This window comes from Hetaerina americana, unplaced genomic scaffold (genome assembly GCF_022747635.1).
Source record: "Hetaerina americana unplaced genomic scaffold, ioHetAmer1.1.p SCAF_26, whole genome shotgun sequence".
Classification (NCBI taxonomy): Eukaryota; Metazoa; Arthropoda; class Insecta; order Odonata; family Calopterygidae; genus Hetaerina; species Hetaerina americana.
In genome coordinates, this window is record NW_027286830.1 from 6,156,428 (window position 1) to 6,177,506 (window position 21,079).

Consider the following 21,079-nt stretch of genomic DNA (forward strand, 5'->3'; position numbering starts at 1 on the left):
GGATACAGGCAAAACGGGATATTGGATTGCGTATTCTCGCGCGCTATTTTCTATGGTGAATAAGGTTTTTATTAATGAAAGGATATCTACCAAATATATCAGCTTCAACTTCATAGCTCTTGCAGTACCTGACCTCAAATATGACAGACGAATAACGTGTAATTTAGAGTGTCAAAAGATATTCAGCGCATGTAAAGATCTTTGCCGCCGGTCTAACTGTAAATTTTGGAACCAAGTAATGAAGATCCTCGCCCTATAAAAATAAAAATATCAACGCAAGCTAAAAACTCGACGTTAAAGGCCGCTTAACATTACTGAAATATTCGTAGCAAATTAATTCTTAATATAATTGGCTATAGAATGGGTGCTTAATTAATTTTATAGCTGTACATTTTATGTGGCTTGGGTCCTCCTTAAGGACGTATTTTCCAGGAATGCCGAAAATTTGCCCCTTCTGTCGGGTTTCGTTACAGCAGCCGCTGTGAACAAAAAACTTCACGAATAGCCTCAGGAAAATATTGTTTCTTTATTATGGATAAACAGCGGTGTCGCACTGCGGACAATTTGCTAGCACAATTCTTTATAATGATGCCTCGGATAAATTTATCCACGAAGAATATTCTTGTATATTTCATGTTTCTAACACATGGAGCATTCTAGTGAAATAGAGAAATTATACTTCTTTCAGAGGTCTTCGTAAGTAAAAAAATACTCATAACCGAGTTAAGGGCTAATTATATTGCTATTATAATAACACTTCCATCTTAAAAACTGGTTTAATTTTAAATTTTCTGTTGACATTATACTATTTACCATTAATTATACTAATTTATCACTATCACGAATGCTGTTAGCCTGTGTACCCTCCAGTTGAAAGCGTGCTCTAACGCAAATCTCCATTAGTCATTACCTCTTCATATGTGCACGTTAATTTTTCATTCATAGTGGCATCTAGTATTAACTGCTATCGTTTTTCATGTTTACATTTTTTGTATCGATCAAATAAGCATGACTCCGCGGTATTGGACCAGGCGCACCTAAACGATTAAATGGCACCTACGTTCGACTCCATAACTTTGTAATGGGGTCGAAATTACAAATTCACTGATCTGGAACTTAAATGCAGTGCTGAAAATATTTGTGATTTTTACCATGGATGAATAAACCGACAAAATTAAAACTGTGTAATGTTCGATGGCAGAATTTTAATGAAGTAAAAATATCAAGTCTGACATGTTAGTGCAACCAGGAATTAAAATTGTACTACCTTATTGAACGTGGCTTTCCCCCCTCGTTAGAATAAGCGCGACATAGAGATAACTTTTCTGCAGTATCCGGCCTTTCCTTCCTTTGTGCCACCGTATTGAATGGTGAGGCTTGGTTCGTAAATGGATTTAATGAGGATATATTTCGACGCAATTACCACATGCTTCCGCTATTCAACATTGTCATCATTTATTAATGCATTCATGTACCACCGAATTCAGCGCCATCGATTATGTAGCTATCGTTTCAAAAATGAGATTCCGCGGTTTAAATCCCAATCCCGAAGCCCCGAGGCTTCGATCCCTCCAATGGAACAAGGATGCCATTCATTGTGGCATTTCGAAAAACTCAAAATTCACAAATTTATATTCCACTAAAATAAACCATGGTCCTTTGCATTTTGTTGAACCTACTAGCAAATAATTAAGCATATATATTAAGATTATTTTTCTTCACCTTTATTGTTCAGTTTGTTTCTAAAACAATCTATGGAAAATAACGTAGTTGAAGTTAGCAGCTTAAGTTGCGAAATTATTTTATTCTTAGTCTCTAAATAGGAGCTCAGTACACGTTTTAACTTAATAGATTTGTTTTTTATCCAGATAAAGTAATTTTTCACTGCCGTTTTATTGGGCATTTTCTCTTATGAGTACTATGTAGACAGTGCACTGCGAGTTCCTCGCCTTTTATTCCCTTTCTCCGAGTCAGCCATATGGCGTGTCATACTATGTTCGTTTACCTCAGGCACCGATATAATCGATTTGATTTCACTCTTCACCATTCCTGCTGTCGCACCTTTTTGAGACTCGTAAAATGAAAGAAGGGGATAAGAGAATAGGTCTTCTTTCCGATCCATACCGCAGCATTCTTATGTGAACAAAATTACATATCCATCGAAGAAATCTCGGAGTCTGATCTCGGCGCTTATGAGAAACTTTCGGGCTCGGGACCGGAGAAAGACGGAAATTTAGGCCGAACAGGGAACAGCATCTGGATATGGATCGGAGGGTAGCGTGCATGGGGAAGTTGGGGATGGGAAGGGAGGTGCGTATCACCGATCGGTATCGCGGGTAAATGAAAGGGATGCCTTTCGAATATTCACTGACAAATTGATCGTTTAAGGGTTCATGTGTGAGATTGGAGCTTAAATGGTCGAGGGGAGTGTTTCTTGGAAGTGGCTCTGACGGCTCTGAATTGGCCTTTAACTGAATGCTTGTTGCCTAAGCGCCGGTACAGAGAACGCCGACATAGTCGACCGTCAGCAGGTTACGGGGAAATGAGATGAGAGAGAGATTGGAAGGAAAGAGAGTCACCCAGTGAATGGGGGAGGCAGAAGGGCGTGCGGCACGCGAGCGAAGGGTCTACCATTACGTGGGTAAGGGGCGTGAAGGAGCTGCTACGTATGTAGAAAATTGAAAGCTTTTGTACTTCCATACGCTCCAGGAAGGACGCTAGAAGTCTTAAATTCGGAAGGCATGCGTTGCGATCACAAATACGAAAAATTTGCTAAGAAAAGAGTCTTTCAAAGTCCTAATTGTTTACGTTATGTGGAAGAAAAATACAGGGGGCTCGAGGAAGGGAAAAAAATTAATCATGATGGGGGAATTATTTATTGCTGTATCAGGGGGTTTCGTCATTAATTTGGGTATCTTCTCCTGAACTGACTTATTACTATCATAGAGACCACGCAGCAGTAGACTGTGTTTGTGATATCAAACGGAGGTCATGTAGGGCTTTCATAATACTTTTTGTTCGTTTGTTTATAAAATTATACTTCTCACCGTTCTCTTGAACCACATTGTTTTTTTTAACTTTGCCTTAGCCTGTCAATATCAGCTTTCATTTATTGTCAGTCGAGAAAGGAAACATCCTCTAGTAGATACATTTTTCATTCGTCATTTTTTTCCGTGCGTACCTTACTCAAGTATTCTTAGTTAAATTCATGCGTCGAGCGCCGTTTGCAGAGGAATATTATTTTTATGTATGCTATGAATCCCGACTGCGAACCCGTTCGTTTAAATCGACCATGCCTTTATGTCATTAATTTTGTCGTCATCCAATGTGATTAAATGTACATTTAATTGCTTTAGGAAACTGTGTATACACGATCACTTGATTAGTGAAAAATAAACACGTCGAAAAAATTGGATGACGTTTCTTGACCATGAACTCTTGTTCATTAAAATATTGAATGTGTTTCATGAGATTTGTCAAAAATGAACTCAGGACCCACACGTTTCCAATTTTCGCCATATGCGTTGGTGAATGTTAAATGTAAACAGTAGCATGGGAAATGTAAACATCTATTTTAATGGAAATTGTTTTATTCTTCGTGATAACTATTTAGCTTGTGTTCCGTTCATAGTTCATGATTTTAAGTCAAGAGTTTTGTTGCCCTTTCAATTAGAAGTTTGACGACTTTAATGCATAAACTTATTACTGTGTAAACTTATTAGAACTTGAATAATTAGTGGAGGCAGATTGGGACTTGATTGAAAACACACAACTTAATTTTTTCATTCGATTGGATTTCTGGCTGGCTATTGCATTCCCTTATACTCATAACTTTGAATTTCTCGATTGTATATACGCTTTTGGTTTTAGAAGGAAATCCAAAGGTCAATGTACGTGCAGCTGTTCCTGTTTCCACTTCCTAGCTTCTCTTTGACGCTTCTTTCTATTTCTCTACAAATAGAGTTTCGGATTGATAGTGCAACTAGTCTCATTCTGCCATTGGTACACGAATTTGTTTCAAAAATATAATTGTTGAATATGACTCAATTATTTTCAAAATTAGGAAAATGCATGTCATCGTCAGCATTTCAATCCTAAGATTGGTTTATCTTTATTTTACTCCCGGAGTGCCTAGTCCAGCACCGTCAGAGTTGCATACAGGTCCTCTAGTATTTCTGTAACTACTGCTACGTCATCTGCGAATCGGATCATGTTTATTTCATCGCCATTAACTTGATTGTACCCTTTGATAACCAATTCTTGTGCTTATTTTATTATCTCTAATAGATTATAATTGTTTGGCATCCCACCGGTGAACCTAGGTTTTGGATGGACGCAAGCTACTAAACGATATAGCGACAATTCCCTTGCTCCTCTTAACAAAACGCATCCTGGCATCCAACATAAAAATAAGACCTTCTTCAATTCCGAATACTTCTGTCCTCCATTCATTCCGTCAAATATGGCTGTCTTAAATGCTGTCTCTTCCTCATTTGCATAATGTACTCCCCTCTATAGCAGTCGTCCACATCCCATTGCCAATCAAACTTTCCTACCTCATTTCGATCTCTCTCCTCCGCCATGACCAGCACTTCCTCGTTTGTTTTTCTTTCAGTCCACATTTTCCATCTTTCTCCACACACATTTCAAAAGCCTCCAATCTATGCCTATTATCGTGCTTCAATGACCATATTTCCGCGCCGTACAAAACCACGATCCATATGAAAGTTTTCGTGAGCCTTTTCCAATCATTCTTACTCAATTTCCTTGACATAAATTCCCTCATCCTACTTCCTTTCGCTGCTGCTCTCTCTTTCATCTAGATACAAGTTGAATTACTCCGTTCACGTGATTGCGTCCTTGTCTAATTCCTTTGTTTATTTTGCTTCTATTTTTCGTCTGTTTTGCATTGGATTGGTAGTAATCTGATTATTGTTGAAGTAAAATGATGTTCTTTGTTTCTTCAGTGTTACAATCAACGCGCTTCGGTTGTACGGTCATCACACTCCTCTGTCGTAGCAATCTCTGATTATTCCACTGAGGATATCCCACTCTTTGAACCCTCAAAGTGAATGCATAATTACTAAATGGACGCTCTGTTAACGGTCAAAATCATTATGTTGGAAGTAGCAATAACTCACTTGTGTAATCTTTTAAAATATTCTAATACTATTGCTATTTACAACAATCTAAGTGTCTCAAAACAATGTTGAGGGTAAGTATGGCGATAGGAAAAAATCCCGAAAGGAGGAGGGAGTAAAATATCATAAAGTTAAGCTCATGACACCGAGCGAAAAGAAGATGACGGGCGATGAGGAATGAGAAAAGGCTTGAGAACGAAGTGGAGCGAAGGGGAAGGAGCAAAGGGAAGATGGGGAGGTTGAGACGGATGAGATGGAAGTGAAAGTTGAGCTACGCTCGGGAGGACGACCTGAACCACATTCCAATAGTAATAAGAGAACGTCCCCTCTTCTTTGCCCAATTACCAATTCAAGTGTGGGAATAATGGGTATGGATGAAGGAAGAAAGTACTGAAAAGTTAAAGGAAGGGAAGAGGATCGTCGGAGGAGCGAAAGAGGAAGGAAGGAGGAGCGAAAAGGAATGATAGGAGAAAGTGAAAAAGCGAAGAGAGAAGGATAAGGAAGGGATAGAATCGAGGAATGAGGGAAGAAAGATGGTGTGAGAGGTAAATTTTCCGGGCAGAATTTGTGGTAGAAGATAATTGGAGAAAGACATTTGTAGGAGGAAAATAGTCGGGCGGTTTTGGAAGTTTTTGAGGAAATTAGGGGATGTGGGAACCAGCGAAAGAGGATGAAGAGCGTGAAAGAGAAGAGGAAATGAGTGAAGAGAAGAGGAGAAAGGGATTTGACTTAGGCCATATCTCAGAACTCTGGAGTGATGGAGGCCTTGAAGGTGATATGGATGATGGAGTTAGGGGTGAAAACCCTTTCCAGGTCGGGGTTCTTGACCTGTTAGTGGTCTGCGAAAGGTTTTCAAGATGGTTGTTCAAGATTTCGAGGGCGTTGGTAGGATTGCAGGCAAGGAAGTGGGAACACCACCGTAAAAATTTCATTGTTCGTGGAGCAAAGGAGTAAGCTAAAATTGAGGCAGGCATGGAGAATAAAGACGTCAGCAATTTGAGGTCCATACCGGAACGTCAAGTGGCTAACTACTCCATTATGTACGTGAAGTATGTAAGATTAATAGCATTTCAAAGACTTTTTTGCAATATCCAACCGTGCATCAAAATATAAGAAGAAAGCTTTCTCAAATATTAGATAAACATTTATCTAAAGCTGCTGTTGCGAATTAGAAAATACTTTTCATTTCTACTAAAATGGTCATTTTCAGCTCATATTTGTTGTGTTTTTTATGGTCCTGCGAAACATATTTGGGGAAAATACGTGTCATTTAATACTATAGTACGAAATCTTCATTATTTACTATTATATTAAATTCATATCTTATATTTGATTAAATTATCATTTTATCATATTATGCTAATTGGTGTCTACTATATATTCTAATTCGTTGTGTTTCCTTATATTAGCTAGATGAAAATTATCAAATTATTGATTTCCATCCATTACCGAAGTGGGATTATCACTCGATATTCCTGTCATTCGGCCACTAATTAATCCTTAAGGTTGAATTATTTTCTGTAAAATAATCAGACTCTCTTTGAATGGGATATAAAAGTGAGAGGAGCTTTGCGGTATTTCGATGTTATAGTTGTCGATGCATAACGTTGAGGGAGTCGAAATTGAGTTGGTTGTCTGCATGAACATTTCATTAGCATAAAGTTCGAGAATCAAGGCAGGCTAGGAGACAAGAAGTTTGGATGAAATATCGCAAGATAGCTCTCGTGTTTGCGTTGCGGGCCAAGGGGAAGGATGAAGAGAAAGGGAGACATAGTGGGGTGCGAATGTCATGAGAATATTTTAAGGAAAGATCTGACGGTCGTGCGGAAATTGGGGAGAATCGTAAGTTGGACGTGGAGATAGGGGAAGGATCACACACGTATAAGGCGGTGAGCTGATCTTGGGGGTACTCGAAACGACGGAGAAACTTTCGAGGAAAATAAAGGACAGTCCCGAACCCTGTTTTAGGTAGAATTGGAGCGAGAGTTAGTTCCCTCTCCATCCCTCACCTTTTCCCTAATTCCATCAAATGTTCCTATATGCATCCCATCTTCCCTTAGTCTCAGGATAAAGGCCGAAAACCGAACTGGACCGTAATTGGAACGTGATTTAGTCGGTGTCATTGGTAATAAGTTGATGTAAAAGGCTCTTCGGTGGAGGAAAACATACGACTATTGCTCAGACAAAGATTCATGCACTGTTAACAAAAAGTCTTCGGAAGTGGACTGAGAACTTATTGCTAGGGAGCGAATGCAGTATTTTCTGCTCAAAACTCACTCTCCTCAGCCCGAAGGACCTAAAATGAATTTTATCCATTTCAAATTATCAAACCATACGTGTTTCTATAAAATTTTCATTTACTCGAGGTTTTCGCATGTTCTCAAAGATAATTATTATTCATGCTAATTCTAATTTTATTGCAAATGAATCAATAAACAAACGATCGGCCGAGGCTATCTCGATCGCTTGGTCCGGAATAATAGAACTTTTAGCAAAATAAACTTATAAGCATGCCTTTGAGATCCTTCACATAGCCTCATTCTCTACCTGGAACTGTACGGATTTCCATCACGAAAATACACTCAATTGGGTGTATGCTTTTCGCCCATTGATTCAAAGGGACTGTAGGAGACGCACGTTAACTGGGAGTTGGTAGTTCTATGTGTTCCCATAAATCAGTATTTGTACCCGAAAGATGTCCTTACCCCGTAAACGTGAAGAGAGGATGGAAAGAGGAAGTGTGTTAGTTTCCATTCGCACTTTGGATTATGGCACCATGCAACTTTCGGTATTACAAAAGTTTGATCTCGCTAGAGGGCGTAGATTTTGATTGGGTGTCGTCAGGAAACATCAGGGTAAAGTTTACAGAAGTGCTCTATTTTTAAAACAAAGAAAAGGTAGCTCTTTTCAGAGAAGATTTGGCGATCAATTAATAGGCTTGGAAAAGTGTATCTATATTAGAATACTATTCCTATGTTTCGTTTATTTTTTCGCATTTGATGCGTGTGAAATTTCCTTGGTTTTTCATCATCAGCTTGAAAAATTATCATTCTTTTAGTCTTCATTTGTAATTGACTGAAGTTAAACTGTCTTAGCATGTCGCATTATTTACGAGTTCATTAAGTACCTTTGTCTTTGATATCATAGAATAAAATAATTGGGTCCAATTCCTCATTCCAGTGTTGTATTGATCAAAATATCTTCATTTTTGTAGCGATATTGATATTTAAATACATGCCATTTCGAATTCTCTTTTATAGATACTTTATGTTCATAAATACTACCGAAAAATTATATGAAATGTGCTATATATAAAAGATGTTTTGAGAGGAGGTCGTGTAGTGCTTTCAAAATATGTGTCTTCCGACGTCTTATCTTCGGGTGTTGTTTTAGCTAAGTGTCATGTGATTATAAAAATGACTTTTGATTTAAAAATGTAACAACTTATTTCGCAAGTTAACCGTTTGTGGCCTTACATGTTTCCTAAAGGGTAGTCTCTAAAATATTTCTTTATGTTCATTGCAATTATATTTTTATTCGTGCAGCAATTTTAAGTTATTTTTCATATTCAGTCCATTATTACACATAGCAAACTCCATACCGATCGATTGGACAGTGTGTGGAAGTAAGGCATATTATGTAATTAAAATATGTAATATATCATATGAAGTGCTGAATGAGACAATTCCAATGCGTATTTAAACCCCGTGTAAATATTTATACTGAAAAAAAGGAATTGATGTAGCTGTTGTATATTGCCACTTGAGTTTATAATTTCGCTGAATGTAGGATGTGTGTATTTGGGGAAAAGTTTACCCCTGAAGCCCAATGAACTCAGCGCTCGTAGATTGACCACTGTGTAATATAAAATGAAAGCGAAATATATCTAATAATTTTTAAGAAACGGTAATAGGATCCCTAAATCCATGGGAACTTCCATTTTACCGATCAGAAAATGTGAATATGCTGATGTTGCTGCATCGTAAGAGTTTCTGCTAAATATTTTCTCTCTAAGTACCTGTGTAGTGTAAACTGGTCTGCATATCTCTCTTTGTATTTAGCTGTGCTATTTCTGTCCTATTCATACAATCCAATTTATGTTACCTCAAAGTAAATGTCTCATTTCCTCTCGCGAACGGCCTGTGCACCGTGGAAGACTGGCGTCAGAAGTTTTGGTGAAGCTACAAAATTGCAATTTTTTACAATCTGTGTCTGCGTTTCCTGACATCGATGTGGAAGTTCAGTTTCGCGTAGTGCTTAATCTGCGATTTAGTTGAGTGTGCTTCTCCTAAGAAACAATGCTTTCCTTCTCTCATAGTAAGTAATTATCTTATCGATGAATCTGCCTTGTCCCATCGTAATTTAATGAAAGTGTTTAATTCTCATTAACGTTCGTGCGTTTTCCGTACCTGTGGCTGTTTTAATTACAGCCACTTTTGTCTTTATTTGCGCCGACTGGTTAATTTTGTGATGAAACTTCTCGTGATAGTCCTTGTGACGAACTTATCGCGGGAGTGTTCTAGAACCAAGAAGTGTTTAAAAGAAGAAAACAAAGCCCTAAGCATATTTGGGTAAGAGAGAGAAGGAGAAATAGATTTGATGTGAAATCATGCTTATTATTGAATTCCCATGCACGATTGTATTTTTTAACATTGTTACTGTCTATCTTAAAAAGTGCAGTGAATAAATATGTGTTATATGATTTGTAATAAAAATAAAAAAAGAAGCTGATAAATATTTTATTTTGCACTTCATGTAAATTTTTACCCGCCGCATATGGTTTTATCTCTTTAATGGTAATCGGTGTACTACTCCGGACGCAATTACTATTGCGATAGTGACGAAATTACCGAAATTTTATGTGTGATAAATTTAGCTGAGTTCTATGACTGTTCAGTGTTTCAAACGTGATTAAAATGACAAACTCGTAAGTTTATGTACCTACGTAACTATTTCAACATTTTACGAAAAATTGTATTTTAAGATTACGGTAATCTATTTTAACATTTGTTTGCCCAATTTCATGTCATATCAATAATGTGTACCCCCAATCCCCAATAGTTAAACACCTCCACATGAAATCCAGCCATTTTTCCACAGATCATCTTTTACGTGGCTCTAATATGGAGATGGAAGTGCCGAAAGATTTTAGGGAATATTTTTATCATTTTGTTTATTTTATACAATTTTTAACTCAACCTAGAACATTTTCTTAAAAATGTAAATTTAGACTTTAATTTTACACTTAAATAGACTAACAATAACTTTGAAGAAAAACTTCCTCAAATCAGTGAAAAACATTAAATAAAAAATTATTGATCTTTTCACTCATAGAAAATTTGAACTCAAGTTACATCTGAATATTTTATTAACAAGTAAAGGCTAAAATAACTTTTTCTTGTTTTCAGAATGAGTGAACGAAAAAACTTTTAGCGTATAATAATGAAAAACTTTTTCTGATGTCTTAAACCAAAATTTCTTGAATGTTCATCCTGAGAATTGCTGAAGCATTTTAAATTTAAATATCGGCGATAGCATATTTTTCAATCATTTTCCATTAATTCCCTCATACAGTCCTTCATTGTATATTTCTTAAGGCAGCTGGCAGCTTTCAACGAATATACGAGTCTGGCTCAACGTATCGCTGATCATCTTTACAAACCTAGTGCCAATCAAGTTTACGGTCTCGGCTATCTAGTTTTCGTTACTTCACAACTATAGGTACGTTCATTTTATATTTACATAACACTAATTTAAGATTTTTGATTTTTACATTATGTGATTAGGTTAAATTTTGCTATGTGTTTGTTTGCAATATTTATCATGTTAACCTATGCTTGACCATAAATAGAAATGGGAAAGGACCATATGCTCCTTTCCCATTTCTATTTATTTTTTACTATGGCTTTGAAAACGTTTTCAGTTTCTTAGCGTGATTGGTAGAGCGTTCAACATGTAATCGGAGAGCCCACGTTATTAATACGTTGAATTTGGACACCCCCAGATCCACTCATTTTTTATAATAGCCAATTCACGCAAATATTATTATGATTACCATTTATTGATGGCATTGATTTTTATTTAAGTTTAATACACCTCTCGAAACGGAATTATTCACACATATTGTAGCACTATTACGAGTAACTCCTTAGGTACAAATCAAGTTTGGAAACCAAATTTTACGTTCTGGAGAATAGAATGTAGCTGTATAAGCCATCACCTTTGTAGGATGCTGGTGAAGTTTTCTGATCCCCCACTCAGACCACGTTTAAAAACAAATTGGATGATCTACTTAGCTTGGCCAAATTTATTCCAATGCAAATGGTAAAGTAGACGGGAAAAATCATGAAAAAACTGCTATCTAATTAGTTGGTATACATTTTTGGGACAAACTATAATAAAAAGTTTTGATTGATGAATCAGGCATAGCGAAAATTTTTCAATTCTTAATACTAACAAAAATTATCCTCTATCATGGTCGACCGAACCTACATCACGATTCGCAGCATGGTAAAGAAAATATGGTCTTGATGTAGCTATTACTTGTAAATAAATAGCGTATTGAACACTCGAATTTTCATTAAGGAATCGAATTCCTACTAAAATGAGTACGCATTTCACGCGTGGATGCAAATCGTATTATCGCGGGTCGAGACTGGGGTTCCTTGAACCGTGGGTTGCGTAACTCACCCAAATGGAGGTAGATGGCTCGCGAGCGCCTGAGCGTCCGGGGTCACAAAGAACACGAAAGTCTGCTTGTTACCGGTAAAATTGTCCTTGATTCAAAGACTTTTACTCTAAAGAAAGAGGTATTCCGGTTAATAATTTTTTCTCGTTTGATATTTTTCACATTAAATTCATTTTTTCTTCTTTAACGGTAGGATAATCAACCTCGGTGCTAAAAACACGATAAACGAAATCAAACGCGAAAATATACCATTTCTTAAACTCGGGTCTCAAGTTAAATGTGTTTATTTTCGCAATGGATAGTATAAAAATATTGGTAAATTTGTTCTATATTCGAGTATTTATGCCAAATCTTTTGAACACTTTGATATTTAAAAATCCAGTTCACAGGAACCGCTCAAGTAAATTTTTAATCTGCATACATTTTTGTTAAATGTACACATTAGGATGGTTCGTATGTTTAACTTTCCCTCCTTCGAGTAGCGAGATATTATTTGCTGGGAATTTTATCTCAGCAGTTGCATTATTATTATGAGGATTGTGCAATATGCTATATTTATTATAACAATTATACAATCTTTCAGTAACATACAAAGTGAGGTTTCTGCATGAGAATTTATTGATATAATAAGTGAAAATTAATCACTAATTTAGCTTGAATTTTCACGAATTTTTCCGTGTTGGTAGGATTATTTTTATCAAAATTGTTCACGTGGTATAGTCATGTTCTCTGATTTTAGCTTTACTTGTGAAATCCATCACAGATCTATTAAGCAAGAAAACCCTGAAAACCAATCCCTGACAATTTGCGATTTTTTTAATAAAATTTCTGTCAAATTCGAGAAAGTTCAACAACGATAATTGGTCGCTTAAGTATTTTAAAGAATATTCCTTTGAATTATTTCTTGTGTAACTGGATGGAATTTATAAAGAGAGAGAATTTTTATGCTAACAATAGCGTTGCTAATACAGCTAATATTTATTCCGCATATTTAACTTCAGCATACTTTTAGCTTGGTCAGTATTCCTTTTACGATATTTTCTTTGCTGCATCCGAGGTATTCCAAGCACACAGACACACACACACACACACACACAAATAAGCGCTGTATTTGGTTAAACCCTGTTGCGATTATTGCATCAGTGATTGCAAGATGAAGGAGGATAAGTCATATCACGCAGAAAAGTTTTTTTTGTTATAATAATTCCAGGTTGTTCTCTAAAAGCAGAAAATTGTATACAAAACCTAAGATTGTTAGGATACCGGCTAAATTAACTTGGTAAAAGTTGTTAATTTTAAATTTTATTAGTAGCTACCAGTTTTTTTGGCCAACTCTCCACAGACGTAAAAGGATGGGTGTATATCTCTTTGAAACAAAAAGTTATGAGTATTAATATTATCAAATATATATTTGTGAGTTCAAAGCATTTACAAACTTCTAAAAATGATGCGAGTTTATAAGAACATTAAGAGTACGAACATAGAGTCCTAGACTATGTACAGAGTACATTAGGGTATGCTGAATAAACTAAGCATTATAAAAATTCTCATTTATACCATAAATATATCAATCAACAGACATTACAGTACGGAGGCTTCTTCAAATGAAGCAAGTAACTCGTGGGAGTTCGGTAACTTTTTTCAGCAAAGTTTTTCCACAAAACGCGTAAAATTCATCACTAATTCATATTTACGAGTGTTATGACTACATGCTAATCAAATCATTTATTTCAATACAAGCTCCAAACATGGGAACAGAACTAAAATGTCTTTCTGTGCTGAGTTATCTTCCTTTCACTCAGCTCAAATATTGCCCACCGCAATTTTGCGTTGAGATTCGTTGCCACGCGATTCGCTATACAAATTGTCGAAACTAGTACCAGTAGATTGGTACATGCTTCGATTTACTTTCAATATAATTGAATTTCTAAATATGCGAAAACGATTATTTCCTAGAATAAAACCTATTTCTTATCGATTAAATGTGAGCTAGAGTAAATCATCAAATTTAACGATTTATAGCTCCTAATGTTTAAAAAATCAATTGAAATTATAGGAAACAAAAATGATCATGGGCTTAAACTCATGCTGAACAAGTTCGAATTCTCGTGGACGGACCCCCGTTACTCCGGTCGGGGCTCCACTGTGTTGCCTTTCCAGCCGCCTAGGCTTCTAAGGCAGGGCGTCGTCTTCTGCGTTGTCACGGCGTTCTGGCGATCCCTGCTACTGAAGCCTGGGCCTCTTCTTCGCTGGGAGGGCATCTTGGCGATCCATGCTCGCAATGGGGCGCTTATAGCGGTCCCACGTTGAAACCTGGATCTCTCCGAGGCGTCGGATGGTGGCGACGTCTGAATCCGCAGCCCTCTCGAAGAATCTTCGAGACAGCTCCGGAAGAAGGACGTTCAGAGGTTCCATGTTCCCGTCCTGGTGCATCTCTTCCACGCGGGCGTAGCGCCCGCATCCCAAGATGCACCGTAGCGCAGAGTTCTGCACCACTTGGATGAGAGCGAGGGTAGACTTCGGCACTCCTGACCATACCGGCGCTGCGTACGTGATGACAGGCAACACGCACGCTCGGTACAGTCGACGCTTCGTTTCCGAGCTCAGGACCCCCGGACGAATAATCGGCCGAAGCCGGTTAAGCGCCGCGAAGGCCTTCCCTCGGACACGTCGCGCTTGGGCGTTCCAAAGGAGTTTCCGGTCCATCAGCACTCCGAGGTAGAGAACCTCGGATTCCCACGGAAGGGTGACTCCATTCACCGACAGCTCCTCTTCTGTCGGCGCTCCTCTCCTCTGCCGGTATGGAAGACGATTGCCTTCGTTTTCCCGGCATTGACTGCAAACCGCCAGCGACGATACCACGAAAGTAGCTCGTCGACGACGATCTGCAGCCTCTCCACGGCGAAAGATATTCGCCGGGAGCTGCACAGGAGCGCCGCGTCGTCCGCGTATAGTGACAGGACCTCGTGCCTCCCATGACTCCTGGGAATGTCATGGGAGAAGATGTTGAATAATACTGGCCCGAGAACCGAACCCTGGGGGACACCAGCGGAGATCCGGTGCACCCCAGAGAACGAGTCAGACCAGGAAACGACGAAGGTCCTGTCTCTTAGGTAGGAGCGGATCACCTCGATGATCCACGTCGGGAAGTGGAGTCTCCGCATCTTCAACAGCAGTGCCTGGTGCCAGACGCGGTCAAACGCCTTGCTGACGTCGAAAAATGCGCCTGCCACCGACATCTTCCTGTTGAAGGCGTCCGTGATGAAGTCCGTGGTTCTCACCAGCTGATGGACCGTGGAATGCCGCTCGCGGAAGCCGAACTGCTCATCCGGGAGGATGTCAGCCTCTCGGACGAAACCTACTATCGGCTCCAGCAGAAGTCTCTCGTACATCTTCCCGAATCCGTCGAGTAGAGAAATGGGCCGGAAGTCTCCGGGTCCCACCTCCGTCCTCGACGTCTTCGGGAGACATATGATCCTCGCTCTCTTCCAAGTGGTCGGGAAGTAGGAAATCCTGACGCAGCCGTTGTAGATGCTGGTCAGGTACGCCACCGCTGCATTCGGAAGTTCCCGGATGACGATATTGGGTATATCGTCATTTCCCGGGGCTTTCCTCTTGCGTAAGCAGCGTATCGTGCCCAGAACGTCCTCCTTCCGGAACTGGGGAGCAGCCTTAGCATCTTCAGGGGCAGCATTCACCGCTTCCTCCGACACCGCGATCTCCTCCTCGATGGCCGCCGAATCCGCGTTCCCGGGGTTAGGACTGAAGGTGCCCTCGAGATAGGTCGCAAGCATTTCTGCCTTCGCCCCGGGAGATGTCGCCACCTCATCACCGCAGAATACGATGGGGCCCAGTCGCTGGCTTCCTCGCAGCTTCCTGCAGATCTTCCAGATCTCTTCCATGTCCTCCGCGCCATCCTCCCGCAAGAGATCTTCCCGTAGGTGCGCCTCCCAGTTGTCCGAGCGGACTTCCTGGAGGGCGCAGCGGACTTCCCGGTCAAGCGCATGTAGCTGCTGCCGAAGGTCGTCGGTCCTGTACCGCTGCCAGCGCCTGCGGATGTTATTCCGGCGCGTGATGAGTCCGCGAACCGGGGGAGGAAGCGGCACACGCAAGTAGTACGAGCGCCTCTCCCTTCTAGGAATCGCAGCCTCAATGGCAGCGGTGATGGTAGCAGTGAGATGACCGACCATTTGGTCTGCCATCTCCTCCGATGTTGGTGGAGTCAGTTCCCTCGGCAGCTTACCAGCGATGAGCCCTCGGAAGGTCTTCCAGTCCGCGGCACAAAGGTCAAGTTGAGATCTGGCTGGAATCACTGGAACTCTGGTCCCCAGCAGCAGGATGAACAAGTCGTCACTCAAATCCAGTTAACTCTCCCAGCCTTCATTTCGGACTCGGTGAGCAAAGCGCGCTATACTCTTACGATGAGCAGTACATCTCTCCCCAACGCCCTCCGAACGTTGTCTTCTACATTCCTCGCCTCCCCGGGAACTCACTCTTCGTTCCATAATCAAACTTAATGAAAATTCATCTATTAATGTCGCCGTATCCATGATATTCTGTGCACCACTGAGTAAACCATCAGGATAGCAACTCCGAAGAAATTTTGCGTGAATTTATGAACAGATCCCTGAATGAAACTTTCAAAGTGGTATGAAAACTTAGAACTCGTTATGCATATTTTCCGTCCCTTCAGGAATATGAAGTTCACATGCACGCTGAGTACTCAGGAGTTCGAAGCTTGCCAGTTTCACGTAAATTAATGATTCTCTAAAGTGTGAAACACCACGTGTACAGTTTTCCGCAAAAAGAACGAAAATTTAGAAAAGGCCAGGCTACCATAGTATGGAGTTGTTCCCTTCAATATTCGCATACCTCTTAGGCAAATCTGATCAGGATCAGCGTAAGGATAAAATGATTTTAGTCAATGTGTTTATTTTAAATTTCACCGATAGCTCTGTTTCTATCTAATATTCAAATGAAAAAAGTCCAAAAGTTGCCCAGTCCCTAGCTTATGCTTAACGTTTTAAAATGCATTAAAATAAATTACATGGGTACCTTCACGAGCTTAATTTATGATGATTATTAGCAAATAATTTATATCTCCACCCATCGGAAGATAAATCAATATAATAAATTACAATCAACATTTTAATCAAAACATCTCAGGAAAAACTGGATTAAAAGTTGATTTCTTTGAGGGCGCAAATTCCTCATCATATTTTCCAGTATGTTATATAACGCTACGTACTAGATAAGAATTTGTACGCTGCATATTGAGTATTCATAAGAAAGTTCTTATTTAATTTGTGAATGTCTCAAGGAAAACTTATTACTTCGGTAAATTCAGTTCCATTTAAAGTGAAAAAGCATATATTTATAAATAGAAATTGAACAAAATATGAGTCAACAAAATCTGAGTTTTATTGGCAGCGTAAGTTTTATTAGTGATTGAAACTGTATTAACTTTATTTTTTTAAAAATACAATGAGTAGAATATTATGCAATTTCATTCCTCTGTTTAAATTCTTTGGCTATTATACTCATATAGTTAAAATTTGGGTCATCATATGGCTCCCTAATGGTTCTCTTGAAATTCAAATTTCAAAATCGTTGGAAAACGCTCCGCTTATTTAACCCGAAACTGCTAATACCGTACGCGATGCAAACGAGCATTATGCCTATATGAGCTCATTTTTTTCCGTATATTAATTTCAAAATAAAATTCATTGCCAGGGTTGAATTTATTTGGTGACTTACTGAGTACTTATTTTACCGTAAAGTTCCCAAATGACTATTATCTTTAACGTATCGACAAAATTCCGTTGTTAGCTGAAATAGATTCGACAATTTTATCACCATGACACTAAGGAATGTAGGTACATCTCGTAAATTAACGTGTGCTTGCTAAAAAAATGATAAGATGAACCAAGTGCGCGAATGCTGACATTTTCCCCTCCTAAAAGCACTCCCAGTAGTTATAAATATTTTGAATTTATACTCGGGTATCGTTTATCACCACACCGGCTCATAATTTACCTCAAATAGATGTGCAAGCATGTATCAGAGCACCATTAACGGGTGAAGACGTTTTTAAAACTTTATGCGGATGCGACCGGCCGTTTTAATGAGTTCACAGCAGAAAATATTACCAGCGACCCACTTATTAATATGCTGATTAGTCTACGAGGTTATGATGCGATGTGGACATTCGGTGGCCTCTATCCCAACACATTCATAAGCAGCCAATCCTCGTTACTCCTCTGCCGTATCCCCTACACTTTCCTCCAAATGATTCGCCTCCGAACAAATTTATGCTTGAAATAGCGTAAATCTCCATGCCAGATATAGGGGTGGTGGAGCGAAACAAGAGAAAGGGATGAAATGTGTCAGCGTGAAAATTTGATAACATGCGACTGCATCCGGGTGCATAAGAGGGGTCGGACCGAGAGGGAGGGATGAAAGGTGGTTTATGGTGCACGGTTAGGGGATTATTAAAGAGCAAAGGGGTGGAATTTCGGGAGGAATACACGATGCTTGCGCTTACCCTGCTCGCCACGTTTATTATAATGGACCGCTGGCTCCCGTTGCGGGGTAACATAATTTTCTCTCGGTATGCACGCACCTTTGAGCCGTGGGCAAAAGGAACCTGGAACTATCAGAATCCCACCACATAAATTTATTTTTCCTAATGGAATGCTCTCTCTCTGCGCTGCTCTCGTAACCCAGATTAGTGGATATTGCTGAAGAAGATGAGATACGACCGATGTTAAGACATAGTGATTTCATTCCGATTATCGATTTGGAACATTGTTCTCTTGTAACTACCACGCAGTCTTCCTTCCAACCAGTATCTTTATTTATTCATAATTCCTTGGGTTAACATATTTAATTATTCGCTTAACGTTTTTCATTACTGTTCTTCTTCTTCTATATTCCTTCCCATCCACTCTTCATACCACGGCAATATTTTTAGGGATGTCACGTACGAGGCAGCGTCCAATAATATAGTATTCTCTATTTCCAAATGATTTCAGTACACTTCTCTCTTCACCTACTCTTTGTAGAGCTTCTTTACTGATAATGTTCTCCATCCATTTAATCTTCATTCTCCAGTTAGCACTCGACATATCTTTTGTATTCAGTCTTTTCTCCTGCTTTTACCATCCATACCTCTCTGCCATATAAAGATAGTGTATTTTCATGCATGTATGAGGATATATCTATATGTATATGTATGTATGTCGTGTATATGTACGGTATGTAGATGAGGATATTTCAAATGTTTTCATTATGTAAATACTTTTACCATTACATTTATAGCTGTTATAAGATATTTATTGCATTATAATATCTTCTCCTGCACTCTTCATCTTTTTTCATTTGACTTTTATCTATCGAATCTCAAGTACGATTAGTATTTGTCCAAAAACAGTTTACTCTTTTTTGCTCTCCTGCGATAAGTTAACGTTCATGGAGTGCCCATGACTATCCAAAATGATTAAAAATTGCCACCCAAGTAGCAAGCTAATAAAATTAAGAATACAAAGTAACTTTCCACTGTCCTTTGTTAGCGTTGAAACCGGTTGTACGCTAATAAAGGACAGTGGAAAATTACTTTGTATTCTTAATTTTATTAAAATGAATTTCCCCAAGGTTGAGCCGGGAACAATTGAATATTAGAAAGCTAATATTAGCTAAATTGCAATAGAATTGCTATTTGGAATCATATTTTGTTTTTGAGGTACGCCTCATGCCAATTTTGGCAGCTTCACAATTCATTTAGTTTATTATGCAAATGTTTTCATTTTATAACGATGTGTATTTATAAGTTTGAGTAAAAGCCAAGTAATAATTATTGTGACCAGCTCTGGACTAGACTCAGTTTCAGGACTTGATCGTGAAATTAATTCGAGAGAGCTGTTCCGATTCAAAATTATTATGCTGATTATTTTACAACAAAACGAACTATTGGTTCGGTACATGGAAAAATATAATCATTATCCATTGCACACTTTATTCCAAATTATCACCTCTGTGTAGTTTCATAGAATTTAAAGAGGGATATTATTATCTAATGTTAATAAGATTATGACAGGGAATATCAAACTGAATATTCTGCTTTCACGGTGTGACTTGCTGATTTCATGTTCCCAGATTGGTAAAAATTAGGTGACATTACAAGGGAGGCGGAACCGAGTAGACGTTAACAATCTACGTTATGTAACACCTCTAGAACTCATTTTCGCTCGTCATCTTATCTCCACATGAATCGCACTTCAACTCGGATTAAAGCATCTTTATGGTTGCTTCTGCGATCCCTTTGAGCCCACATCTCGCCTCATTCTCTTCCGCCTCCCCCATCGCTCCTTTGCCACTTTGTGTCCTTTAATAGACCCGTCTCCAGCCCGCATAGGTCAGGGTGCTGTTCAGTAGTACAATTGCAATTGAGCTTAACAACCACCTCGCCTTATTCGCCAGGAATAGGAGGTTATGCCACGGAGAGGTCCACAGCGAGCGGCCGAGAATCGTAGCCCAGCGGCTGGGAAAAACTCCGTTTTAAAGGGTGAAAATGGGATCGCGCGAAACCACACTTTATTCCGCCCTCAGTTCACCAATGAGGACTAAGAAAATCCTGGAGATAAAACGAATAGAAAGTAGGCCATGTAAAATAGAAAACATATGATAATGAGGAAATTTTACTTTTTTTAATCCGCATGAAAATTTAGCGTTAGCATTCTTGGCAAAACATGCGTTTGGGGATAAAAAAAGAGAGTTGAAAGTTATTGGACCCTAACAAATATTTTAATATTGAATTTGCACAAAAAAGGAATTAAATATAATAATACCCTAAAATACTTAGTTATTTCATAGAAAATGAAAAATTATTTAACGAACTTTAGAAATGAGACCAGAGGTCTTATGTAGCATGATATTGTATGGCTGAAAATTGTCTCTAAAATATTAAATGTGTCGTTTTCATTACGATGAATATTTTTTCGGCTATATTTTGACCTCTGTTTCTTTTCAATGCAAGATGAGCAACGGACATGGAAGAAGATAATACGATTCCTGGCCTTCTACTACTATTATATCCTCCTTTAACTCGGATGTCTTAGTTTTTATTGTTTCTTTTGTTACTACAAATCCATTTTCTTTCGCTCTTCATTCTCGACGAAAAGTCTCTTTCGTGAGCTGTGTCATTCGTACCGCTACATACCTGCCGTTATTTTCTGTATGCCGTTCGGTTTCC